This window comes from Macaca fascicularis, chromosome 8 (genome assembly GCF_037993035.2).
Source record: "Macaca fascicularis isolate 582-1 chromosome 8, T2T-MFA8v1.1".
NCBI lineage: Eukaryota > Metazoa > Chordata > Mammalia > Primates > Cercopithecidae > Macaca > Macaca fascicularis.
The window spans coordinates 64,501,664-64,520,158 of record NC_088382.1 but is presented as its reverse complement, the minus strand read 5'-3'; positions in this window follow the sequence as shown (position 1 = coordinate 64,520,158).

Sequence of the window (18,495 nt, the reverse complement as noted above, 5' to 3'; positions counted from 1 at the left end):
AGGTCTGGGCTCTTTACCTCAGAAGGACTGCTGCTGATCTTGGGAAAGCAGCATTTTGTCATACGTTCCTCCTAATATAAGTAGCAAGCTAATCGACTTCAAGGAAGCATGGCTAGTACTTAAATGTCACATTCAAATAAACTAAGGCTATAATATAAACTCCCTGGATATATATCAAAACAACTTGCCTTCTTGCGGTCATGTAGACAGTAACTATTGTACTTACAACTCATAAAGTGGGAAAGAAGATGAGGAAAATATCACTAAATTCTGTATTTTTAATTCAAGTAACTAAGGATGGTGGGGTTCAAATAGGCCTTGACCTGAATCTCTCTTTTTTAAAGAAACAGAGGGAGACACTTTCCATTTTGGTCACGAACAGAATTTGAATCACATAAAACTTGTGCTCAGTCCTCTCCCAGCAACACGGCAGACTGAGCTGGCATCAGAGGGAGTAGATCAGGGGATAGGGGAGGGACCTCCCACCCAGAAGCAAGCAAGTAGAATTGTAGGTCACTTTTTGTTGACATTGTACTTGACCGATGGAAATCCCTAGGCTCCAGCAATGAAGATGAGACTGACAACCATGTGCAAGAGCTGTTGCCACGTGGATCCACAGGGATTTCAGGCTTGGCCTGAAAACTGGGGTTTTAATCCCCAGGGGAGGACAGGAGATGAAGGAAGGAGGGAGTTGGAACCGAGTCACTGTCCGGATGTGCTAAGGGCTAGCCAGACTGAAAAGTAAACTTCTAGTCTACAGGTGCTTTGTATTAAAAAGAAAAATAATTACTTGCAAGAAGTCAAAACCTCACACTATACCATGTACAGGTATGAGTTATAATGCTTACAGGTACCTGAGAATTAAACAGAAAGATTGATCCAGGACAGCGGAATCCTGAAACCCTGGCAGAAGCAAACAAAAAACTTCCCTTAGTGCACAAGCCAGGATGTATAGATCACCATAGAAGGCGTAGCTCTCACTGACAATAAATCAAAATTCAAAATTACATAATCAAAACTACACATGCAAGCACCATCAAAACCACATGAGGAACCACCGTGACACAGAGATGGGCAAGAATTAACACAGGTAGAAGTAGTGCTCAAGAGTGAGAGGAGGCTGGGAGCGGTGGCTCACACCTGTAATCCCAGCACTTTGGGGTTACAAAGTGGGGTTACACTTTGAGGTCGAGGCAGGCGGATCACTTGAAGTCAAGAGATCAAGACCAGCCTGGCCAACATGGTGAAACCCCGTCTCTACTAAAAATACAAAAATTAGCCAGGTGTGATGGTGGGCACCTGTAATCCCAGCTACTCGGGAGGCTGAGGCAGGAGAATCATTTGAACCTGGGAGGCGGAGGTTGCAATGAGCCGAGATCACGCCACTGCATTCCAGTCTGGGTGAGACAGCGAGACTCCATCTAAAAAAAAAGAGAGAGGAAATAGAAAACTCTGAAAGCCACCATTAAAAAAGATAGTTTAAGCTTATTTTACAGATAAAGGAAAAAATATAAACAATAATGAAAGGCAAGACAGTATTTTAAAGCTTGAGGATATTTGGGGAAAACAAACCTGAAACAAAGAAATTTAAAAAAAGATTTGGCCAGGCGCAGTAGCTCACGCCTGTAATCCCAAAACTCTGGGAGGCCGAGGCAGGTGGATCACAAGATCAGGAAATCAAGACTACCCTGGCTAACACAATTAAACCCCGTCTCTACTAAAAGTACAAAAATTAGCCAGGCGAGGTGGCAGGCGTCTGTAATCCCAGCTACTCGGGAGGCTGAGGCAGGAGAATTTGAACCCGGTGGGTGGAGATTGCAATGAGCCGAGATCAAGCCACTGCACTCCAGCCTGGGCGACAGAGCAAGACTCCATCTCTAAACAAAACAAAACAAAACAAAACAAAAACTGGATTCATTGGATTTCCAGATTCAGTGTGGAGTTATAGAGGGCTGGAAAGGGTGTCACACACACCCTTACAACAAGAAAAATGGTGGACAATAACAAATGAATAATTTATTTTATTTTATTATTTATTCTTTATTTTTAACTTTTATTTTAAGTTCAGGGGTATATGTGCAGGTTTGTTACATAGGTAAATATGTGTCATGGGGATTTGTTGTACAGATTAGTTCATCACCCAGGTACTAATCCTAGTACCCATTAGTTATTTGTCCTCATCCTCTCTCTCCTCCCACCCTCTGATAGGCCACCCTGTGTGCTGTTCCCCTCCCTGTGTCCATGCGTTCTTCATTTAGCTCCCACTTATAAGTGAGAACATGTGACATTTGGTTTTCTGTTCCTGCATTAGTCTGCTAAGGATAATGGTCTCTAGCTCCATCCATGTTCCTGCAAAGGACATGATCTCGTTCCTTTTTATGGCTACGTAGTATTTCATGGTGTATATGTACCACATTTTCTTTATCCAGGTATCATCGATGGGCATTTATGTTGATTTTATGTCTTTGCTATTGTGAATAGTGCTTCAGTGAACATACATGTGCATGTGTTTTTTATAATAGAATGATTTATATTCCTGGAAATGGTATTTCTGCCTTTATGTCTTTAAGTAATTGCTACACTGTTTTCCACAGTGGTTAAACTAATTTGCTCTCCCACCAACCGTATATAAGTATTCCTTTTTCTCCACAACCTCACTAGCATCTGTTATTTTTTGACTTTTTAATGCTAGCCATATGAATGACTTTTCCACTGGAGAGCTGAGGTCACAAGAGCAAACAACTAACCAGAAATCTTCAGAGAAGATTTGTCTGTGGGGAGAAACAGGACCCAAATTTTTGCTTACCCGAAGCAGATGTAGATACCATTAGATGCCATAAAAGGCAATAAGAAGATTCAGCTAGAAATTTTTGATGAATTGCTGAAGGCCCAGTGTGGAGACAAAACAAGAGTTGGAAGCCCCTGGGGCTGCAGACAGAGGAGGATTGCAGCAGTTCAACTCCACAACAAAGCTAAGAAGATCTTCACTGAGGGAATGTAACGTAGGTCAGAAACTTGAATCTACACAAAGAAATGAAGAGCATATACATAGAAAATATAGAATTAAGATCAAATTTATTATTTTCTTATTGTAGTTACTTTTTATGTTTAAAGAAAATAGTAACAATATAGTCTTTATTGATAGCTATGTAAAAGTAAAATAGATGACAGCAGTAGCACAAAGAATGGTAGAGAGGAATTGAGGATATGCTATAATAAGTTCCTTACACAATATGTCAATGGTGTACTATTGAGAGAACACTCAGGTTGTTTTTAAATGCAAATGATTACTTAAAAATTACATGTGGACCCTAGGGCCACAACTTAGAAAAAAATTTAAGAGGTGTAAATAACATCAAATAAAGGTAAAATGGAATAATAAAAAATTTTCCAATAAACCCAGAGAACGCATTTAAAAAGGAAAAAATACACAATAAATGGAACAAATAAAACAGATAGCAAGATGGTAAATAGTAAATTTTATTCTAACCTTATTAATAATCACTCTAAATGTGACTAATCTAAATAAGCCAGTTTAAAGAAAAGGATTTGTCATACTGAGCCAGAAGAAAAAAATCAAGACCCAACCATATGTTGTCTACAAGAAACCAACTTTAAAATGAAGATATAGATAGAAGTAAAAAAATATGGAGAAATGTGTATCATGCAAACACTAACCAAAAGAAAGCTGGAGTAACTATACTAATTTCAGGCAAAGTAGATTACAGCACAAGGAATATTATCAAAAATAAGCAGGAAAGTATCTAATGATAAAGCTATCCATTTTCCAAGAAAGTTTTCCCAGAAGAAAAACAATCCTAAATATGTTTACAACATATTAACAACAACAGACCTTCAAAATAAAGGAGACAAAACTTGATATATTTGAAGGTAGAATTAACAACAGAACTTCAAAATAAAAGAGGCAAAACTTGATATATTCAAATGCAGAATAAACAAATCCACAATTATATTTGGATAAGTCAAGACTTCTCTCTTAGTAATTGGTAAAACAAATAGAAAATTATTAAGTGTATAGGTAACTTGAACAAACCTATCAACCCACCCAACCTAATGACATTTAGGAAACATACAACCCAACAACAACATCAACAACAGAGTACATGTTCTTCACAGCAGCACATGGAACAGTCACTGAGACGGACCATATTCTGAGCCATAAAAGAAACCCTGATAAATGTAAAAGAATAGAAGTCATGTAAAGTATGTTCTCAGACCATAACAGAATTAAACTAAGAAATCAATAACAGAAAGAAATGGGGGAACCTCAAATATGTGGAAATTAAACAACACACTTTTAAATAATACTAGGTCTAAGAGGAAGTCCCAAGCAAAATTGAAAAGTATTTTGAACTGAATGAAAATTTTTAAAAAAATTTGCAAGTGCAGCTAAAATAGTGCTCAGAGAGAATTTATGGCAATAAATGCTTATGTTAGGAAAGAAGAAAGATCTAAAGTCAGTACCCTAAGTTTCTATCTTAAGAAATTAGAAAAAGAATAGTAAGTTAAACCCAAAGCAAGTAGAGAAATGAAATAATAAGGATGAGAATGGAAATCAATGAAATTGAAAACAGAAAAACAATAGAGAAAACCAATGAAACCAAAAGCTGATTATTTGAAAAACTCATTAAAATTGATAAGCCTCTAGTGAGTCTGACCAAGAAGAAAAGAGAGCAGATATAAATAACAATACCAAGAATAAAAGAGGAGAACTTCATTTTTTGCCTCACTGACATCAAAGCAATAATAAGAGAATACAATAAACACCTGTATACCCTCCATAAATTCAACATCTTAGATGAAATAGGCCAATTTTCTAAAGGACATAAACCACCAAAACTCACTGAGAAGAAACAGAGAACTTGAATAATACTATGTCTATTAAAGAAATTGAATTGTAACTGAAAACCTTCCCACACAGGCATAGATGATTTCCTTGGTGAAATCTACCAATATTTAGGGAAGAGATAAGAACAAATCTATCAGTGTCCTCCCGCAAATAAAAGAAGGGAAAATACTCCAAGTCATTTTGTGAGGCCAGAACTAATCTAATTTGAAACCAAAGACAGTAAAAGAAAATTGCAAACCACTATTATATCAAACCATAGATATAAATTTCTTCAACAGATTGAGCCTGGCAATATATTAATAGAAAAAGGATTACACATCCTAATCCAGCAGGATTCATCCCAGAAATGTGAGGCCGCTTCTATTTTGAAAATCAAGTAATATAATTCATGATATTAAGAAACCAAGGAAGAAAACCCTTACAATTATCTCAATTGATTCTAAAGCCAGCATTTGACAACATTTAGCATTACCTCATAGTAAAAAGTCTCAGCAAACTAGAATTAGAAAGGAATGTCATTAATCTTATGAAAGACACTACATACTATATACATATATACATAAAACTATAAAATCTACAGCTAATCTCAGTGGTAAAAAATGGAATGCTTTCTCCATAAGACGAGAACAAGGACAGGCTATCTTCTCTCACCACATTTGTTTGATACCATACTGGAATTCCTGTCCTTTTCAGTAAGTAAAGAAAAAGAAATAAAAGTCACACAAAGAGAAAGGGAAGAAATAAAACTGTCCCATTCTCAATTGACATGATTGTTTAAAAAGACAATCCCAAGAATCTACAAAAACATCTCTCAGAACTAAAAAGTGAGTTTAACAAGGTCACAGGATACATGGCCAGTATAGAAGAGCCAATTGTCTTCCTACATACAGCAGTGACCAACTGAAATTTAAAATGCAAAAAACAATACAACCAAATGTAATAGCACCAAAATTGAAATACTTAAATATGTACTTAAATACTGAAATACTTAAATCTAACAAAATATGTACAAGATCTCTATACTGAAAAGTATAAAGCGCTAATGAAAGAATTAAAGAAAATTTAAGTAAACAGCAAGATATGTTATTGAAAGACTCAATATTGTTAAGGCATCTATGTTGTCCAGTTGATGTACAGATTCAGTATATCAAAATCAAAATTCCAGCAAATTTTTTTGGAAATACAGACAAACTAATTCTAAAATGTATATGGAAAAGCAAAGGAACTAGAAAAGCCAAAACAATTTGGAAAAAGAATAAAGTTGGAGGACTCTACCTGATTTCAAAATTTATTATAAAGCTACAGTTATCTAACCATATGATATTGGCAAAAGGATAGATACATATAAAAATGAAACAGAATAAAAATCTTGGAAATAGACACAAATATAGTCAATTGATTTTTGGCAAATGTAGAAACTCAAGTCAATGAAGAAAGTTTTATCTTTTCAACAAATGTTGCTAGAACAGTTGGTCAGCCATGTGTGAAAAATCTCATGCCTTATACAAAAATTAACTCAAAATGATCATTAACCTAATTCAAAATCTGAAACTTAAAACTTCTAGAAGAGATGTAGGAGAAAAATCTGTGTTACCTTTGGTTTGGTAACAAGTTTTTAGATGTGAAACTAAAAGCATGACCCACAAAAGAAAAGTTTATAAACTGGACTTTTTAAAAACTAAAAACATTGCTCTGTCAAATACAGTTTTAAGAGAATGAAAAGACAAGCTACAGACTTGGAGAAAGATATTTATAAATCCCACATCTGATACAAGACTTGTGTTAAAATACATAAAGAAACTATCGTCAGAGCAAACAGGCAACCTACAGAGTGGGAGAAAATTTTTGCAATTTATCCATCTGACAAAGGTCTAACATCCAGAATCTATGAGGAACTTAAAGATATTTATAAGAAAAAAACAACCCCATTAAAAAGTGGGCAAACGATGTGGATAGACATTCATGAGGACAACAAACATATGAAAAAAAGCTCAACGTCGCTGATCATTAGAAAAATGCAAACCGAAAACACAATGAGATACCATCTCACGCCAGTTAGAATGGCAACTGTTAAAAAGTCAAGAAACAACAGATGCTGGTGAGCTTGCAGAGAAATGGGAATGCTTTTACGCTGTTGGTGGGAATGCAAATTAGTTCAACCATTGAGGAAGACAGTGTGGCAATCCTCAAAGATCTAGAACCAGAAATAACATTTGACCCAGCAATCCCATTACTGGGTATATACCCAAAAGATTACAAATCATTATGTTACAAAGATATACAAATGTGTATGCTCACTACAGCACTATTCACGATAGCAAAGACATAGAATCAACCACAATGATAGACTGGATAAAGCAAATATGGTATATATACACCATGGAATACTATGCAGCCATAAAAAGGAACAAGATTATGTCCTTTGCAGGGACATGGGTGGAGCTGGAAGCCACTATCCTTAGCAAAGTAATTCAGGAACAAAAAACTAAATACCATATCTTATCACTTATAAGTGTGAGCTGAACAATGAGAACACATGGGCACAGAGAAGGGAACAACACACACTGGAGCCTGTCAGGGGGTGGGGTGGTGGGAGGGAAAGCATTAGGAAAAACAGCTAATGCATGCAGGGCTTAACCCATTTATGCCAGAGGTTGCAAATTTTTTGTGTGAAAAAACAGACCTTGGTGATGACCATGAGCAGTAGGATATAAACAACTCCAACAAGCTTGCATTCCAATAATGGAACACTAGGCATAAGTGGCTTAATACTTAAGTGATGGGTTGATCGGTGCAGCAAATCACCATGACACACATTTACCTATGTAACAAATCTGCACATCCTGCACGCCGGAACTTAAAATGAAAGTTAGAATATATATATATATAACACACACACACACACAGATCAAAATTATAAGATCAAGATGGAAACATATTAGTAAAGTGTGCAGGATGTTTCCCATTAATAAGCTTCATCTGATGAAAACACATATATAAAGAACTCTTAAAGCTCAGCAATTAGAAACAATCACACTTTTTAAATGAAAACATATTTCTCCAAAGATAAACAGATGACAATTTTTAGAAAAAAGATTTCCAACATCACTAGTCACTAAGAAAAGTAAAATACAACCACAAAGAGTTACCACCACATATCAAGAATGGCTAAAAAATTTTTTAAAAACTAACAATGCTAAGACTGGGGAGAATGCAGAGCCATGGGAACCCCTGCTTTTTGCTGGTGGGAATGCAGATTGTATGGCCATTTTGGAAAACAATTTAACAGTGGCTTATAAAACTAAACATACACTTGCCATATGACCCAGAAATACAATTTTTAGGTATTTACCCAAGTGAAAGGAAAACATATGTTTGCCTAAAAACCTCTATGCAAAAGTTTATAACAACTTTATTCATAATATCCCCAAACTGGAAACAACCTAGATGTGCTTCAAAAGGTGACTGGGTCAACAATCTATGGCATGTCCACACAATAGAATGCTACTCAGCAATAAAAAGGGAAACAGTATTCATTCATGCAACAACATGGGTAAATCTTAAATACATTTTTCTTTTTTTAACTTTTATTTTAATTTCAGGGTTCACGTGCAGGTTTGTTATATAGGTAAACTTGGGTCTGTTGCACAGATTATTTCATCACCCAGGTATTAATCCTACTTATTTTTCCTCATCCTGTCCCTCCTCTCACCCTTCACCCTCCGATAGGCCCTGCTGTGTGTTCCCCTCTGCATGTCCATGTTTCTCATCTAAAATGCTTTTTTCTAAGTGAAAGAAGCCAGACCCAAGAGATGTCATATTGTGTGACTCCATTTATATCATGTTCTGCAAGAGGCAAAACTATACAGACAGATCAGTGGCCGGACATGGTGGCTCACACTTGTAATCCCAACACTTTAGGAGGCTGAGGTGGGAGGATCACTTGAGGTCAGGAGTTTGAGACCAGTCTGGGCAACCCAGTAAGACCCCTGTCTCTACAAAAAAAAATTTTAAATTATCCACGTGTGGTGGTGTGCTCCTGTAGCCCCAGCTACCCAGAAGGCTGAGGCAAGAGAATCACTTGAACCCCGGAGGCAGAGGTTGCAGTGAGCCGAGATCACGCCATTGCACTCTAGCCTGGATAACAGAGTGAGACTTCATCTCCCACCCCTCCCCTCCCCCTAAACAAGGAAAATTAAGTCAAAAGAAAATTCAACAAATATTTTTAAAATTATATTTGACCACATTATCTGATCAAAATGCAATAAAATTTAAAATCAATGATAGAAAGATTTCCAATAACTTTCCCAAACATGCACACATATACTTTAGAAACTATAAAAGATAATTCTAAATAACTCATGGATCAAAGAAGAAATCATACAAAAAATTACATTTAGACTTAAATAAAGATGAAAGACACATAAACACACACAGAGATGATGGAAAATAAGACAGAAAGGCAAAGAGATGCAGAGGATAAATTCAGGAGATCCAACGTCTCATCCTAGTTTTACCATAAACACCTAAAGGAGAAAGAAAAGCGAGGGTATTATCATAGAACTATAGAAATTTCCCTACTCTGTAACAATATGAGTTTCCAGATTGGATAGGCTTAGGAAGTTCCCAGAACAATAAAGGAAAAGGACCCACACCAAAGCACATTATGACAAATCTCCAGAATAATACAGATGAGTAAAAATGCCAAAATATTTCAGAAATGTTTAAGAATTACATAAAGTGATCCAAAATATTATGCACCCATTCTCAGAAAGCTCCTGCAGAATGTGCTCCACCAAAATAACAGCATTAACAAAGGGGGGGGTGCAGGCTCCAAAAAATCAGTGATGTGAACCCTGAAGAAAAGCAGATGGGCCAGGGGCAGTGGCTTACGCCTGTAATCCCAGCACTTTGGGAAGCCGAGGCGGGCGGGTCACAAGGGCAGGAGTTCGAGACCAGCCTGGCCAATATGGTGAAACCCCATCTCTACTATAAATACAAAAATCAGCCAGACGTGGTGGCAGGCGCCTGTAGTCCCAGCTACTTGGGAGGCTGAGGCAGGAGAATTGCTTGAACCCAGGAGGTGGAGGTTGCAGTGAGCTCCAGCCTGGTGAGACTCCATCTCAAAAAAAGAAAAAAAAATAGGCAGATGGACTCCCCAGCATGACCATGAAGGGAAATCCCAGGACAGGAGCAGGCATAAAGCACGAGTCTAGATTGGAAGGATCGGACAGAAGATGCTAGGAGGGTTACCTCTGGGAAAGAGATACAAGCAATCGAATACCCATTGTGTATGACCATAGTGGGAGAAGATTTGAATTATGGAGGTGGTCTTAGGGATGAAAGAGTGATAAGAAAATGGAAAACTAATAAAATAAAATAAAAGCCCACTATTAACTTTTAAAAGGAAAAAGGTGGCAAAACAGGAAATGTAATCACAGTCTACTACATAGCTCTTCTGTGAATAATACCTACATATCTATGTAATAATGCAAACTGTGAATATTGATTTACTACAAAATGGAGACAAGGCTCTATTAACAGGATGGAGAGAGGGGAAAGGTATGGGGGCAAATCTTATCTTCTGTAGTAGGAAGTCAGTAGATCATATTTAAACTCCAATATCAAGAAATGAAAATAGCTCATGTGGTGGAGAAATAAATAAATAGAAATGAAACTATATCATGTTAATTAGAAACAAAGCAATAGGCTCCAAAAGAAATAGCTAAAAATGTTTTAAAAATAGTCGTCTCTGTGGAATAAGGTTACGGATAAGGACATTAAGAAGGGAAGTAACTCTTTTATTATAATTATTGGTGACTCTTTAAACTAAACATGTAGTACTCCATGGGATGCCACAAAATCAGTATTTAAAGGGAATGTAGGTGCTTAAGTGTATGCATTAGGAAGAAATGGAAATTAATGAGCTATGCATATGACTCTAGGATTTAGTAAAAGAGCACAGTTAACCCAAAGAAAGTAAAAGGAAATAATGAAAAATGATGAAATTAAGAAGAAATTATGGAAATAAAAGAGAAATGAAAGCAAAAGCTAAATCTCTGAAATAAACTAACAGAACAGATTTTACTCTTTGTATGAGAAAATTGGTCATAACAGATACAGTAAAACTTTAAGACATCATAAAAAGATACTGTGAACAACTTTGTGCCAATAAATTTGACAACTAGAAAATACGAATTACTAAAATTAACTCCAAAAGACATTTTAAAATGTGAACGGACATAAAGCATTAAATAACTAAATCAATCATCAATGTCAGAAAATCTCCAGGCTTAACCAGTTATAAATGTGAGTTTTGCCAAAATTTTAAAAATCAAATTATTCCTATTTTTACATTAACCCACTTAAGAGAATAGAAAGAGAATGAAAACTAAAGAACTCATTTTATGAAACTTACAAAATCTTAATATCAAAAGTGAATAGATGGGTACAAAAAAATAGTTAAAAAGAATGAGTAAGGCCTAGTATTTGATAGCACAACAGGGTGACTATAGTAAAAAATAATTTAATTGTACATTTTAAATAACTAAAAGAGTATAATAGATTGTTTGCAACACAAAAGATAAATGCTTGAGGGGATGGATACCCCATTTTTCATGATGTGATTACTATGAATTGCCTGCCTATATCAAAATACTTCAGGTACCCCATAAATGTATATATCTACTATGTGCTTGTTAGCCAATGTCATTCCTTTTTTTTTTTTTTTTTTTTTTTTTTGAGATGGAGTCTTTCTCTGTCCCCAGGCTGGAGTAAAGTGGCGTGATCTCGGCTCACTGCAACCTCCACCTTCTGGGTTCAAGTGATTCCCCTGTGTCAGCCTCCCGTGTAGCTGGGATTACAGGCTCATGCCACCACACCCAACTAATTTTTTGTATTTTAGTAGAGACAGAGTTTCACCATGTTGGCCAGGATGGTCTCAATCTCCTGACCGTGTGATTCACCCACCTTGGACTCCCAAAGCCAATGTCATTCTTATGTAGCAATACTAGCAGTAGTAGTAGTGATTGGTAAGATCTGTTGAGTTCTTTATACATGTCAGACACAGTTTTATAAATATTAACTTGCTTAGCCATCAAAACAGCCTGATCAAGAAGGTACTATTATTGTCTCTATTTTATAAATTAGGATACTAAGGCATAGGTAGTTTAAAAATGTGCCCAGGACCTAGGCCGTCTTCCAGAGTTCTGTAATAGACTACTGCAGACTATAAACAGAGAAGATACCTGGTTCCAACTGGTAATTTGAAAACACAGAGCTGATTTGTTGCAAGTACACAGCTGCATCAAGATAAAAACACTGGCCAACACAATAAAACAAGAAAAAGAAATAATACTTTAACTTTGAAGAACAAACAAAGTTATATGTTTTCATAGATGATATAATTACCTGCATTAAAAATTCAAGAGTATCTATAGACAAATCATTAAAACTGATAAGTTCTTTAGCAAGATTGCTAGATAAAAGTTAATGGTTTACTATATATCTGCAAAAATCTGTTAGGAATGATGCCTTTAAAAAATCTCATTCAAAGTGCAACCAAACTACAAGGTACCTAGGAATAAATTGAACAAGGGATATACAAGATCTGCATTGAGAAAAATTATAACTACTTTTTGAAAGGATACTACAGAAGATTTAAGTAAAGGAGAAAAACACTATGATTTATAGATGGAAAAACCCAGTGTCATATAACAATGATAATTTTCCCCCAAAAGACCTGTAAATCCAGTGCTATTCTAATCATGAAACTAACCACATTTTTCAAAGAAGTTGACAAGTCTTATAACTCATTTGGGGGAAGTAAGATACAATTCTGAAGAAGAATAAGGTGGGAGCATTCCTTTCCAAATAGAAAGACTTATCATAAAGCTGTAATAATTTGTTAAAGTATGGACTTACTTTCTTTCTTTTTTTTTTTTTTTTTTGACACGGAGTGTCGCTCTGTGGCCCAGGCTGGAGTGCAGTGACCGAATCTCAGCTCACTGCAAGCTCCGCCTCCCGGGTTTACGCTATTCTCCTGCCTCAGCTTCCCGTGTAGCTGGGACTACAGGCGCCCACCACCACGCCCAGCTAGTTTTTTGTATTTTTTAGTAGAGACGGGGTTTCACCGTGTTAGCCAGGATGGTCTCGATCTCCTGACCTCGTGATCCGCCCGTCTCGGCCTCCCAAAGTGCTGGGATTACTTAAAGTATGGACTTTCTTAAAGCATGCACAAACTTGGAAAAGAATAGCTTAGAAACAGACCATTATATATGGGAACTTGATATATAACAGAAGCTAAACTATGAATAAAATCAAAAGCTCTAGTTAATAGGTTTGGAGAATTTTTATTCAATTCCTATCACATCGTTTACTAAAAAAAAAAAAAAACTGTAATAGATTAAAAATCTACATGGGAGGCTGGGCATGGTGGTTCATGCCTGTAATCCCAGCACTTTGAGAGGCCAAAGTGGGTGGATTGCTTGAGCCCAGGAGTTTGAGACCAGCCTGGGCAACATGGGAAAACCCTGTCTCTATTAAAAACACAAAAAAATTAGCTGGGTGTGGTAGCGCATGCCTGTAGTACCCCCTGCTCGGGAGGCTGAGGTGGGAGGATCGTCTGAGCCCAGGAAGTTGAGGCTACAATGAGCCATGATCATGCCACTGCACTCCAGCGTGGGTGACAGAAGTAAGAACCTATCTCAAAAAAGCAAACAAACAAAAAATCTACATGAGAAAGGCAAAGCTATAAAACTTTTGTAAGATAACATGTAAGAATATTTATCTGAGATCAGGACAGGGAAAGATGTCTAAAACAAAATGGAACCCATAAACCATATAAGGAAAGCTTAGTAAAATTGAAAATGTTTAAATGTTCTGTATGACAAAAGACACATTGTTTAAAAACAAATTACAGAGTGGACAAAAATATTTGAATTGTGTACAAATTAAAGTCAGTCCTCACTATCTGTAGATGCCTTATTTGTGAATTCACCTACTCGCTAAAATGTATTTGTAACTTCAACATCAATACTGATGGTACTTTCACAGTCATTCACAGCCATGCACAGAGCAGTGAAAAATTTGAGCTACCTGAAATGCATGTTCCCAGCTGAGGCCAAACAAGGCAGCATTCTGCCTTCTTATTTCAACTCGCATACTGTAAACAAGTGTCCTTTTCAAAGTGTATTTAGTGCCACATTTTTGCACTTTTGTGTTTTTGGTAGTGACTTCCCTATTTAAAATGGCCCCAAAGCATATCGCTGAAGTGCTGTCTGATGTTCCTAAGCACAAGAGGTTGTGATTGCCTTGTAGAGAAAATACACATGTCACTTACCTATGTAACAAACCTGCACATCCTGCACATGTACCCAGAACTTAAAATTTAAATTTAAATTAAAAAAAAAGAAAATATATGTGTTACATGTATTTAGGTAGGAGTTACGGTGCTGTTGGCCATGAACTCAATGCTAATGAATCAACAATATATATTAAATATGTGTCTTTAAGCAGAAACATACATAAAACAAGTTTATGTATGGATCAGGTGATGAAAATGTAGTGAAGGACGGCTCCCTGGAACCTAGCCCTGTACTTCCCCTGGGAGCAATGGTTCAGTATTCACTAATTCAGTGTTCTTTGTGACTTTACAGAATGTAACTACTGAGAATGAGAATCAACTGTACATTCATGAGTCTATGGAGATCTACAAATCAAAAGGAAAAGACAAACAACCTGATAGAAAAATAGCAAAGTATACAAACAGACAAGACTCAGGAAAAGAAATCTGAAGAGCCAATAAATATAAAAAGTTGCTCACCTTATTTGTTCATCAGGAAAATGCAAACTAAAGCCGTAGGATGTCTTTTCACACCTGTCAAATTGGCAAAGACACAACTGTAAATGTTGACAAGGAGACAGAGAAGACAGAACACTTATACATGCACTGTTGTTGAAACTGTAACTTTGACTACTTCGGATAGCAATGTGGCAATCCCTATTATGGTTGAAAATGCACAGTTTGTATGACCCAGCAGATCCGCTTCCAGATAGCGCCTTATGGAGCCCAGTGAAATATGTATAGGATAACAATGGTATTGAAAAAAATAATAAAATGGCCAGGTGTGGTATAATCCCAGTACTTTGGGAGGCAGAGGCAAGCAGATCATGAGGTCAGGAGTTCAAGACCAGCTTGGCCAACACAATGAAACCCCGTCTCTACTAAAAATACAAAAATTAGCCAGGCATGGTGGTGTGTGTCTGTAGTCCCAGCTACTTGGGAGGCTGAGGGAGAAGAATCGCTTGAACCCAGGAGGCAGAGGTTGCAGTGAGGGGAGATCACACCATTACACTCCAGCTTGGGCAACAGAGTAAGACTTTGTCTCTGTTTTTAAAAAATGAAGTGTCTAAATGTCACTAATATTGCAATGAGTAAGTAAACTCCAAGTCATATATCAGTAAAAATCAGTAAGCTAGATAAACATATATCAAACAAATATCAAAAACATTTTGCAGACTCAAAACACATTATACAAGAATATGTATATTGGCAACTATAGAGACTGAGCATGGTGGCTCATGCCTGTAATCCCAGCTGTTTGGGAGGCCGAGGAGGGTGGATCGTGAGGTCAAGAGATCAAGATCATCCTGGCCAACATGGTGAAACCCCCCATCTCCACTAAAAATACAAAAATTATCTGGGCATGGTGTTGCATGCCTGTAGTCCCAGCTACTTGGGAGGCTGAGGCAGGAGAATCACTTGAACACAGGAGGCAGAGGTTGCAATGAGCCAAGATCATGCCACTGCACTCCAGCCTGGCGACAGAGCAAAACTTCATCTCAAAAAAACAACAACAACAATAAAATATATATATACATATATATGTATATATGTATATATATTAGCAACTATACAAATGTTTAAAGCATGTACATAATTTTGTTATGGAAGCACAAAAACCTGTACAAGAATGGTGCAATGATGCATATTACTTTTAAGAGGAAGGAAATCGTATTGGAGAAGGGGCAATAATAACAAATTATATTAATACTAAAAAAACTTTACCTACTGTATAAAATTATTCACTTAATCCTCAAAATAGCCCTATGAAGTAGGTACCATTATTCTGACTTTTCAGGTGAGAAAACAGAGGCACAATTAAGTAACATACCAGGAAATCCTTCTAATTGTAATATTGAGAAGCGGAAATATCAGTGTCTTCCTCAGGTTTTGGAGTTGGTAAAATTTACATTCTGAACAGTCTGGTGAGAGCTGGGCCTTTGAGTCCTCGACTTCTCTCAAAGAACAACTATAGGATGCCAAGTTTGGGCTCCCAGACTGTCAGAAAATGGGCTCTATGTTTATTTTGATTAATTCAAAATAATGTAAGGAGGTATTAATGAGACATCATTTTATACTCTTTCATACTCTCAAACGTTGGAACAGTGGGGCTACCCCAGTGAAACCGGTCAAGGCATCCTTTCCTTTCATTCCAGGTATCATTTTTTAAATTTCAAATACTTTATTCACTCAACACCTTTTGGGTTTTAATATATTTGTGTGACTTTTTAAAAGTCAGATTGGCAAATGCAGAATCATGTTGGGAGTTACTTCTTACAGTTCAGCGTCATGTGAAATTTAATTTATATGGACTCAGAAACACAGAAGTGGAAGGAACGCTGGAGACTACTTCTGCCCCCTAATTTTACCAAGTAGCTTATGCAACATCCCATGCAGATCAAAAGTAGGATGCTATCCCATTGCCCAAGAAATATTAACCCCAGGAAAAGCGAAACAAGTCTTAGAATATTTACAGCTTCTAGCAGTAAAAACTGTTCAGAGCTTGTGTCCAATCTGATTTCCTCAAACCTCCTCCATGTGGATATCCCTGAATGAAGAAAAACAACAACAGGATGCCACTGGGACCAGGCTCTAGGCTCAGACAGAGCCCCAGCCCTCCATTGGGTCGATTATTTGGTGACCATCCTGTGTCATTACAAACAGAAAAGTCTCCCTTGCTATAAATACTCATTGAAATCTAAGATACATTTGTTCCATTTTTTCTTTTTCTAAAATAAAGCATGTTAAATTCCTTATCACTAACAACAGCTATATCAGTAGCAAAAAAAAAAAAAAAAAAAATTGTGAGGATGAGTGCCCTATTTCATGAACATTTCCTTACTTACCATGACACTTTTATTCTCTGACTAACCCTTACAAACAACCAAAGCTCTAAAACTCAAACCCCCCAAAAGGCACAAAACAACTCTCAGACATATTTAATTACCTTTAGCACATTTTAGCTGGCTTAGTGGTGGCATTCCAATATTGTGCATTAGAGAGTTTGACAGCACGTATGACTTTTTAAAATCCTGATAATCCATGGATATTTCCTTTAAACACTTCAAATATTTCATAAACAAGCATGGACATTGCATTGGCTGTCATGAAAATCTCATTCTAAAACCTGTTAAGATGGTTTTCACTTTTCTTCCTAAAAAAGAATGGTAAAGACAGATTATAATTACTAAACATAAATGATAAGTATTTCCTTTTAATAATTTCTTAATAAATCACAACTACATGTTTATATTGAGCATAAAATTAGAAAATAAATGGGTCTTAGGAACAGAGAAGTAACCTTTAAAACCTAGTTTAGTGAAATTGTAAGAAAAAAACTGAATTCTGACTTAAATTATATTATTTTGTGCTTAATATAAAAATGGTCACTAATATTTTATGAACGAGGGAAGCTCATATAATGAAAACAAAATAGGAGGGGCAGAGGGTTTTTTTCTCCCTTTTGTTTGTTCCTCTTGGCTCAAACCTCTCATAAAAATACACACCTCCAGCCCTATCAGATGTTAACATTGCCTTTCGAAGAAACTAGGAACTATCACGAGGAGGCCCTTCATCTTCCATCCACCAAAGAACAATCCACTTGCTTCTGTTCCCATACTGTGTACTCCATTCTATTGCTACCAATGAAATACCCTACCAAAGGCCTTGTGCTTTTTCACTTCTGAATTCCATTTACAACCTATATCATCTATTTCCTTCTGTCTTGTTTCAAACATGCTCTAGAATTTCCTATCTTTAAAAAGAAAAAAATTCCTTTTTCCTCTAGATCCAGCTTCAACCATCACCCCATAAGTATGTGTGTCATATGGAGAAGAAGGAATCGGTGAGGCCACCTGTGAAGAAGATCTACCATAATAGCTACTTCACAATTCTTTCTTTACTTGACTTCATAGCAGCAAAAGACATACTAACACCCACCTCCTTTCTTGAAAGACTTTTATTTTGCATTCCATGATACCCCATGTATTAGTCTGTTTTCACACTGTGGAAACTAAAGACATACCTGAGACTGGGAGGAAAAAGAGGTTTAATTGACTCACAGTTCCACATGGCTGGTGGGCAGGTCTCACAAACATGGCAGAAGATGAAGGAAGGGCAAAGGGACTTCTTACATGGCAGCAGGCAAGAGAGAGAGCTTGTGCAGAGAAACTCCCTTTATAAAACCACCAGATCTCATGAGACTTATTCACTATCACAAGAACAGCACAGGAAAGACCCACCCCCGTAATTCAATTACCTCCCACCAGTTCCTCCCACGACA